The following is a 10,833-nucleotide window of genomic DNA, read 5'->3' on the forward strand; positions in this document are numbered from 1 at the left end:
GCCTGAGAGCTGAGATACGGGGATGCCTTCTTAACTTCATTTCCTCTTTACCAAAGCAACTTTCAGCATTACAGTCTGTATGAGAGACCTCTGCAGGACTTAACCACGACCACTGTGTGGGCTGGCTTCTAGTCTGGAGGACATCTAGACTTGTTGGGTTTAGGGGATTTCCTGCAATAAAGCAATTAATTGCTTTATTAAGACTGAAATTCTTCCCCAAACAATATTTTGACACATGCATTAGAGGCATTATGCTGTGTTTATTACACCAATGTCACAGAACAGAAGACGGCCCCTGGACCCCTAACTAGGCTAGCTGTCGGTCAGACCTTTAAAGTGACAATTTCATATTGCAGGAGAGTATTCCAGACAATATCCTCCGTATGATCCGGTTTGAACTTACTGCCGTGCTGTGACGGGATGTCTTGTCTATAGGCAAGTTCTGTCTGTCCGAGGGGAGGGGACCTGACCTTGCCCCTTCTGACCCCAGTCTGCTTGTGTTCATTAACAAGGCCTGTTGTGGGAAAAACGATCAACACGACCACAATGGGGGTGCGAGGCGTGATTTACGGTGCTCAGGCAAGGGGGTAGGGGACCAAGCCTCAGTGAGCAAGCTCAATCACGCTCCATTCCACTGTCCTGAGCTTCTGAGCCCACGTACTGGCAGCACAAAGGACGGGACACAAAGGGGCCAAATGAGCCCCTGCCCCAGCATTGTCTCTGTCCTTTTGATGAGGAGAAATGTGGGACATCGAGCACATCCAAGTTCATGGATTGGGGACAATTGGTGTTGGGTGATCGGTGGATGAAGATGGCCTCGAAGGGGGACCAGGCTGGAGCTGTCCACCAGGCAGGGGATGGAGGCTGGGTATCACCCTGGGAAAAGTAACACCACGCGACCTCTGACCTATGACAAAGGGAGATCTTTGGAGATGCGGCTGCCTTTCTGGGAGGGTACTCTCCTCGTACAAACTGTCAGAGCAGATATTCTGATGGCAGTGTCTCTGTTAACAGCAAAGTGAGTGTGACCACTAGATGGCACTAGCTGCCTTCCCCTGGCATTAGGCTTGAGGGTTTCAGCTTGTTCAATGACATGGGAAAACTGCTGGAGAGTAAGAGAAACAGCACACATCCTGAATAGGATAAGAGATTTCACCCATAATCTAAAAGAGCTGTGATGACTGTGTCTGTTATTATTAATGTATACACTTATGGTTGGCAACGGCACAAGACTAAGCCTATGTCTGACCACTTTTTGCACTGCCATCTTTCAGGATTGAAAAAAAAAACGCTCCTTGTTATTTCACTGGGTCAACACAAACTTAGCAGGGTTTGGTTCATGCAAGGTCACAAGCTTGAGACAGTGTGTTCATGTATGTGGGAGGTTGCCCTTGAATAATGGCTACCACCACCACCACCACCATCCTGGTTTCTATTGCAACGCGCTGCCCTCTGGACTTCCTCCACTGCAGGAGCCAGGGAAAACAAAGACCGGCTCGCCCGTCAACTGTCAGCGTTCCCTCATTCAGGGCAAGCTTCCGACTTAACCCTTTGATACCCCCATCAGATATTCATCAGGTTTGCACCTTGAGGACCCGATATCCTCTGGCGGGACTGACGCCAGACTGTCGCTCCCTGCCAAAAGGGGAACCTAGATGTTAATGATTGCGCTATGAAATCAGTAGCCTGGAATACCCCAGAGCTCCGCAAAAACACACCAACATCGGCTACTGTATCTCCTATGGGGAATTACATGCGCTTTACTGCGAGGTTGGGTAAATGTTTTCTTTAAATTAGCCCTCCGGGGTGCTGCTGTTATTGCGTTATTATCGAATTAGTGTTTTTTAATTACTACGTCATCAGAACTGTATGTGGTGGTGGGTCGGGGTGGGGTGAGAGCTGGGACTTTGGCCCAGTGTCTCTCTAGTTGCCAGGTCTGCTTTGTCAAAAACTTCATCATACAGTAATATAACACATCTGTGAATTATATTAGCTAATTGTATGCATTTCTCCCCATACTCAACACCTAGGTTGCTCTCCAAGCACAAGGACGAAATTAAGAGTTCAGCTGCCATGTTGTTCTAATAGATATGTGAAGAGAAAATACAATTACTAGTTAAGTGGGAACACACCACAAGGGATTATGGCAGGCACTGTGTTTTCACGTTTGAAAATGAATGTTTTTCACCACACAAATCAAGGAAGAAATATGATTAGATTTCCCCACGGGAACTATAATGATTGCTTTCGAAAATAATAATAACGATCAAAGAGAGTCAAAACACTATCAAACTTTTCTGAAGTTGTGTGGTTTACCCATAAAGTTCAGACACAGCACATATATTATGGAATATAAAACGCATAATTCAACGTTTTAGCATTACAGTGACAACTGAGATGACAAAGCCAAGCTCCCCTCATTAAGATGAATAGGACGTTTGAAACTCTGCTGTTGCTTGACTTGACCTTTCTGCTCAGTCTTATAATAACCGGTCAGCAACACATGCTTGTAGCTGATCACTAATAAGACAGCTTGGCATGTACAGCTTGGCATCGAAACGATACCCTTCAAAACCAACGACTTGACGACACTTTCCGATTGGCTGCTCTTGTGTGATCAAACAACAGGCCAAGTAATGTCTGACACATGAACCCAGGCCCAGGTCATGAAATCTTAGCCAGACTTTACACCAGTTTCATTATGAGGGCTTGAATTTCAATACCAAAAGTGTCTGCAGCAGGTAGACAGCTCTGCTTTTGCGCTCTGCAGCAATAATACCTCATATTGAATTAGCTTGTTATGGTAAGATGAGACGGTGTTTGAGAGGCCCAGAAATATGTCTAGCATTTCCCAAATAACAATAGGGAGCAGGGCAGGCGGAGGTTGCGGTGTCCGGTGCTGTGTTACACTTACAAAGTGAGAAGCCCCTGCCGTTCTCCCTGTCTTGTTTTGGGAAAGCTACAGTCACTGGATACAATTATTGGAGCCAAGATTACCTCCCCCCCCACCCCCAACACACACATATAGCACATTCATCAGGATTGTATTTGGTTTGAGGGGGAACGGTTTGGAACACTATGTCTCAAGGCCGAAGAAGAGTATTTTTATAAGGTGCTGAAACAGAAATGGTTTCTGCTGTGCAGCAGGTTCTGAGCTCCAGGGGACATTTCAAATGGGCTCTGGTATTTGATACGGCTCACGACTGCCAGGATTGATTTAATGGCTCGAGATACTACAAATCGTTGTTCAACACAAGTCCCAATATGTTGAATTCAATTTAGTGCTTCTCGATTTGCTTCAATACCATCCTTGTGCATCCCAGTCTGACGGGCACTCCGACTTTACTGGGATCAGAACAAATGACCCTAGAGGCTTTTCATTCTATCGTCATCTCCACCTATCCTCTCCTCCATCCTCCCTTCGAGGCTTCTTGTCTCTTCCACACTGCCTCCCCCCTCACCCTCCCATCGTGCCTGCACCCTGGGCTCTGGTGGCTGAGCCAGGGCGGGGAGGCAGGCCCGCAGCTGCTCCTCATTCCCCAGGCCTCCAGCAGATCCTCAGCTGTTCCCACTTTCCCAGGAGTTCCTGTGTGAGGGATTAGCACTTTGGTTCTGCTGGATTTGGGCTCCTAATGGCTCCCAGCACCGTGGGCCACACAGAGGAAAGGGTTAAGGGCAGGCTGCTGGGGGGCAGCTGAGGAACACCAGCCCAGCCTACCTCAACCAGATGTGGAAGGCCTGTCCAGAGATGACTGAGGAGGAGCCGGGAGACATTTTAAAGCACACAGGGGTGGTCTCTTTCACCTATGTAGATGTGGTGACTCCAAACGCCTTTTCAGCTCTCCTTTTGGACAGAGAGAGAGAGAGAGAGAGAGAGATGAGAAGGTTCAGAACCAGTGAAGGGCCAGTGACATTTTCACAAAGTAGAAGGACTTTTTGTTAAATAAATCAAACAACAGAAAAACATGAGTATCGTTTTTCATGAGAATGGAAAATGTCAGAAGCACGTGGGACTGTGACTTGCACCAGAGAAAACTCTCATAGAGAACACAGATGCTGCCTGGCACACAGAAGACAATGTTACATAATACAATTAAAGTCTCAAACCCAGTCCCAAAGCTCACCCTCTCTGTACTCTATCTCTCTCTCTGACTTTCTCTTTGTTTTCTTTCTCCATTCCTTTCATTCATTCCCTCCTATCGCAGTTCTTGCTCCTGACAGGCTATTGGCTGTGACTAGATAATATGTGTGTGATAGTTTCTGTTTACCATGGAGACCAGGGGATTAGAGTGATTATCAGTGGAGCCAGAGTCAGAACTAGCCTGGTGACTCTGCCACGGTCTATGGAAGTGCGGACGGATCTCCTGTACAAGATTAGACAACCTGGATTATAGCTTGTGTGTGTCCCGACTTTGCAATGAAAGACTAATTACAATGAATGGGGTGCGCTTCTCAAGGCAGAGAAATACAAACCTCCTGGTCCTGTCATGAGATGCACATTAAGAAGGCAAGGGTTGCCTTATATGAAATATTTTGCTGCATATTTTGCTGCCATTTTCCCTAGGTATAATAAGTGCTACTTATAATGATCATTACACTTGATATAATAAGTACTACTTATTAGCTAATAGCTACTAAGGGATTTTCATTCAAAATCTATAAATACTGCTAACAAAGTCGGGATATTGGCTAAGATTTTGAGAGGCAACACCCCCACGCACATGACAAGTTTTAGACGCAGACATTGCTGCTCTACTTCCACTGGGCTTATTCATTCTTATTGATTCAGCCATCTTTTTTTATGAGCTAGCCCACGCATGGTAAACAGCTTGAGGTGTGGGACTCCCATCAGCGCCTACCTTGACTCCCTGACCTCTGTTTCCCCATGACACCCATGGAGACACCCATGAAGACGCCCAGCGAGATGGTTCAGTCCCAGCCTCCTCCTGGCCTCCCTGTTGTCACGGCCCCCAGACAGCATTAGGTTTCACAGTCCTCTGGCCTCCCGGCTCCAGCACAAATACACAACGCCCTCTCGGGTTGCACTTAATAATATTTACTCTCAATTATAATTCTGCAGATACGGATTCTTGACTGGAGGTACAGTGGCAGAAGGAGAGGGAGAGTGACCTTGAGCCCCCACCTAGGCCTTGTTGAGCTGGGCTTCTGCTCCCTGGAGGCCTGCCTGACTGCACTCTCCAGCACCAGGGCAAAATAAGCAGTCCGGCCATTAAGGGCCCCCAATGCAATGTAGGAACACTTTGGTGTTTATTTGTCCCTGCGATGAGAGTCTTTGTTTGGGGGTGGTGAAACGAGAAACCAGCCAAATTATACACTAAGTATTGCATGTGTGGTAGCCGCAGATTCAACAAATGAGCCTCGGCCAAGCCCTCTGGTCTCTGTTAACCCGGTAAGAGTGAGGTGTCAGAGATAAGTGTATTAATGACTGCAGTTGAACACAAAGCCATAAACTGTGAAGTCATAAATCGCTCAAACACATGTCTTCGGGAATGAGGAATGGCGGTGTGTGTCGGCAGAGAGGCCTTGGTGCAGACTCCCCTGGTTAAACACTTGTGAATGGAGTTGCTCACCTCGGCCTCAACCATAATACAGATGAATAACGGCTGGTGCAGAACTAACACTGTCAGATTGTCGTTTTGTGCGTGCGGATGAGTAGGCAAAGACTGCAGCGGGCTTGACATGAGTCTCCGTAGAGTTGTACTGCTGGGAAAACAAGTTTTCGGCACTTATTCCTTGGCTGGCTGCAGTGAAAGCTGCTTTTGAGTGGAGAGAGTGGGGAGAAAGTGAACTGCTGGGGACTACACAAGGGTGCCCATGCAGACAAGTCTGGCCAGGCCCCGCCCCTATGTCCCCATCTCCTCCAAGTGGCCAATCACAGACCCTACTGGCAAGTGGGGGTTAAAGATTACTGTATGAAAGATGGATTCTCTGTGCGTGCCATACTGAACTGAGTGGCCCAGTGTGCACTGGTAATAGCTAACAGTGCTACTCTGTACGATGTGTTCAGGAGGCTTATTTGACTCTGTGGAGAATACCCAGGTCCTTCCTATACATACAGTCTCATGTTGAGCTTGGACCATCACAAGTCACCGAGGCCCCATTACCTGTGGCCCCTCACGGCACCCCACAGCACCCCACAGCACCCCCCCGGTCATCCATCCCTCTGCTCTGCCATCATAACCCCGGGTGCAGATTCATGGAGCTCATGTCCAGGTACAGTCAATGATTTGTTGGTTGTCTTGGCTATTAGAGATGGTTCCTCAGGGCTGAAGGTTCTCTAACAGGAGAACGTAATGAGAGGAGGAAACCTCTGCCAGCCTCTGCTGCTCTAACCTATAACACACATAAGGAGATTTGTGTGCAATTGTTGTTCCTGGCAGACTCATTTTTGGGCAAGTCAGCACCGCCCCGCGATGCCCAGGAACGACACGCGTGTCATTTCCTGCCAGGGGCAATCATTTGGTTATTACTGCCGCTTGCTGGCAGCAGCTTCATGTTCTGTCTCTGATTTCCAAAATGAAACATGTATATTTTGCTTTTGTCGACAGAGGCAATATTTCCAGGCAAATCAAGATTGCGGTCCAGAAGGTTTCTGGTTCTTGGTTTAAAACTTTGCAGTTTATAATGAACTGTATGAAATGTCTGAATCAGGCCATTTATAAATACACTCAAAAAGTACCCGTGGCTTTGAGAAATAGAATATTTATATACTGTAACTTTTAATGCTCTAAATGATGGATTTCCAAACTGTATATATATAAAGCTTAAAAAAACAATAGTGACTAATTGCAAAGTCTCTTGAATTACATGATGTTTAGCTTGTTTTACAGGCAGTGATAACAGGAAGGTCACATGCAATTAAATGTAATTTATGAGCTGACCAACTACATGGATGCTGTTAGTGGCTCACTATCTTCAACCTGTGTCCCCCCCCCCTCACCCCCACCCCCATACACTGTTAGTCAGGGTTATCAGAGTGGCTGCAGCGTCTCTGGTCAGATGTCCTGCAGTTGCTCTGTTTGGCCCACAGACTGCAGTCTTGTGCTCTCAGAAACCTACCATTAGTAAGTTCCTCGTCTGTCTCCAATAAAGAGACCGATGAGGAAAAGATAAGTCTTTTCTTTTCCCAAAAATGTTAAAACTTAATGTGTTGTGATGAGATGAGAAGGAACACAGAAAAAACTGATATTGTGTAAGTTCGACAGAGCTTGATGCCATTTAGGAATACACAATTGTTGGACAATTTCAATCAGCTCACAGGGTCAACACCGAATTCGTATGTGTCATTGTACAACAAAAGAAGAGTCTAAACAAACCTGGAATCCGACTGAAAAGACCATAGTAAAGCAGTTCCCACACAAAACATTTATTCAGTTCTAATTTATTGCCAAGTCATTTCATTAGCCTAAAACCCCCTTTCCAAAAGCAACAAAGAGAAGAAACAAAACAGGAAAACAATGAGGATGGAAGAATTGAAATGGCCTTGATGTTTTGGAAAGGACGGGCGCCTCACGTGGCCCCCACAGCTGAGCACCAGTCTTCCTCAGCCATCAGATAGTTGGCCAGGCTGTCGGCACAGCCGGTGGTGTGGGCCCTGTGCCAGGAGAGCACTAATGGCTGAATTATGGGCCACAAGCAGCTGGGCCTATCAGCCAACGGGCCAGATCATTGAGAGGCATTCGTCTTTTCAGTCTCCAGACTTTTGATAATAGGAGGAAGTGGTTTGGGAGAATTGAAGGTGTGTGTGTGTGTGTGTGTGTGGGTGCGTGTGTGAGAGAGAGAGAGAGAGAGAGAGAGAGAGAGAGAGAGAAAGAGAGAGAGAGAGAGAGAGAGAGAGAGAGAGAGAGAGAAAGAGAGCGAGAGAGAGAAAGAGAGAGGAGAAAGAGAGAGAGAAAGAGAGCGAGAGAGAGAGAGAGAGAAAGAGAGAGAGCGAGAGAGAGAGAGGGAGAGAGAGGAGAGAGAGAGAGAGAGAGCGAGAGAGAGAGAGAGAGAGAGAGAGAGAGAGAGAGAGAGAGAGAGAGAGAGAGGAGAGAGAGAGAGGAGAGAGAGAGAGAGAGAGAAAGGAGGTTGTTCAGTTGTCAGACTAGGCCTGTGTTGTGGCATGTGAACAGCTCTGGGATGTCAGACTTCACTGTGGACATTCATGAAGGGGAGTAGAGATAACAGTAGAGCTCCCTGACCTCTGGGTCTCTCCCCCCTGCTCTTTTTTCCCTCCTGCTGCTCCGCTCCTCCACACTTTCTCCTCCTCTTTGTGCTTTGCTTTCCTTTCCTCCTCCTTCTCCTTCTCCCCTTCTCCTCCTCCTCATCCTCCTCTCAGCCATGTGCTCTCTCGGAGGGGCCCTGTCAGGGAGTGACGAGGATGAGATCATGACAACAGCTGATGTCATAAAACAAGACACAGAACCTCTCGACATGAGGTTTCAATCCACCCAATACGCAGCATGTTTTACTCACAACACAACAACCGCAGGGAAGGCAAATAATGTGTCATTTTCAAGCGGCTCTGATTCTCATAATTCTCCTCCCCTGTTGGAATGAGAAGTGGACCTTTTGTGAAAGCACAGTATTTCTCCTCATATTAGCAAAATGACATTTAGTCCCCTTAAACTGACAAAGATGTGCCTCCATGATTTAAGAGCACGTCATCGAAGCTGTGGATTATCTGCAGGCAGGAGATGGAGATAGAGCTAGTTTGTTGTCTTCACATGCCCTGACTCATTTGCTGTGGTTTATCAGAGGTGATGGGGGGCAGCCAGCCTGGAAGGCAGCAGGCCTGCTGGGTGTCTCTCCCCAGGCCAAGCTGGAGAGCCAGTGGCCCTGGAACAGCAGCCTGATAAGACTCTGGGAAGGGCCTCCCACCAGACCTGATAACACACACACACACACACACACACAGAGAGGATGTGGAAAGGCAGCCTCCCACCTGTAGCCCACAATAGGTACAGTGCAGCTATGCATTAAGCGCACACACATTTTACAAAAGAGAACACATGCAGTTTTGACATTCCACAGACGGAAGAGGCCATATTTCACCAAAAGGACATTTGTACATTGCAGTGAATCCTCTTAAGTCTGCCGGGCCAGTCTCAGTACCTGGCAACTCCCTGAACCAGGCTTACTATGTCAGACCTTGACACGAGCTCCAAACAAGGTCACCCATGTAAATCTCATATATACATTATACAGATGATCTTAAAAAATAACAACCATAAATTCATGGGATGGTCGTCGAGACAAGCAGGGGAGGAGGGCTAGACAGAAAGTAAAATGAAAATCAAATGAGTATTTCATTTCCTTTTGAACTGGCGCAGACACATAGAGAGGGAGGGAGAGAGAAAGCGCGCGCGAGAGGCCCATCTCGCTCTCATGTTACATCACGGCGTGATGGCTTTAACACACGGCCCCCCACTCCGCTCCCCCCTGTGGGCCATCAGTCTTGGTCTGCACACGAGAGGCTGGCTCCCAGGTAGGCAGATAATGAGGGATCATAGCGTGGCAGCAAGGTGTTTAACACACTCAGAGTGGGAGAAGGGTCGGTTTATCACCTGCCTGCTTAAAAAGGATGGAGGGAGAGAGAGAGAGAGAGTGAGGGGAAGAGAGAGGGAGAGAGAGCGAGGGGGAGAGAGAGGGAGAGAGAGAGCGAGGGGGAGAGAGAGGGAGAGAGAGAGAGAGAGCGAGGGGGAGAGAGAGGGAGAGAGAGAGAAAGCGAGGGGGAGAGAGAGGGAGAGAGAGAGAGCGAGGGGGAGAGAGAGGGAGAGAGAGAGAGAGCGAGGGGGGAGAGAGAGAGAGAGAGCGAGGGAGAGAGAGAGGGGGATAGACAGAGAAACATTAATGTGTGTTAATCCACATCCTCCTAGAGGCCACTCATCTCACACACTAACTTCACTCATGCAATGATGGAGTGTCGTCAACGGTGATTCATCTTTATATTAAAAAAAAATAAAAAAATAAACATTTCAACCACCATCGCTTTCTGAGAAGTCTGAGAAGATGTGTGAAGTCAGCCCGTGGCTGTTACATAGATCACAAGGCAGGAAACGTGTGCTGTTTTCACAGTGAGTTCAGATGTGCTATCAGAGAGAGATTTGTCTGCCTGTCCCCCACCAACCATCCATCTCTCTACTCCCGCCTCCAGAGATCCCTCTCTACGATAGCAGCGATAAATTCTCTCCCCAAGTCTTATCACTGACAGGACCCAATCCTCTCTGCTGTAGCTGTCCCGCTTGTCTGCCATAGTGGCTTCAATAAACCGAGCCAAAAGCCCTTCACCAACGCTAGGGTCACTGTCAGACCCCAAACACCTGGAGAGATTCTTCTCAATAAAAACAGGGGAGTTTACAGTATGTCATAACACCAGCTACATTATTTTAATAAACGAATGTCATCAAGTGGTGGAAGAAGATTAGCTGATGGTATTTATCAAATGGTTAAAACAAGCCTCCTGAGGTATGAATTAGAACACGTTGTATTGATTCAGTTTTTCCGGTATTGGGACAATTGTCGGCTGCTTGGCTCCTCAAATAACCCTGTGACTGTAACACTGCCTTAACCCTCTACTGGAATATTTAAATTGCAAAAGAGGAGAAATATTTAATTGAGTTTGAACAATTCTTCCCAGTTACACATATCTCTGTCTTCAAAAATAGTTGGCTGAAATGATTACGGTTTGCAGAAAAAGAGGCTTAAGGAGATAAATAAGCAAACCTCTTTTTTGATGGCCTTTGCACAGGGATAACAAGAGACTGTGTAAGGTTGTTGACTCAAATGCTGAGAGACAGAATCTTCCGGCATGTTGCTGATAGACTGTTTGCT

This window comes from Hypomesus transpacificus, chromosome 17 (assembly GCF_021917145.1).
Source record: "Hypomesus transpacificus isolate Combined female chromosome 17, fHypTra1, whole genome shotgun sequence".
Lineage (NCBI taxonomy): Eukaryota > Metazoa > Chordata > Actinopteri > Osmeriformes > Osmeridae > Hypomesus > Hypomesus transpacificus.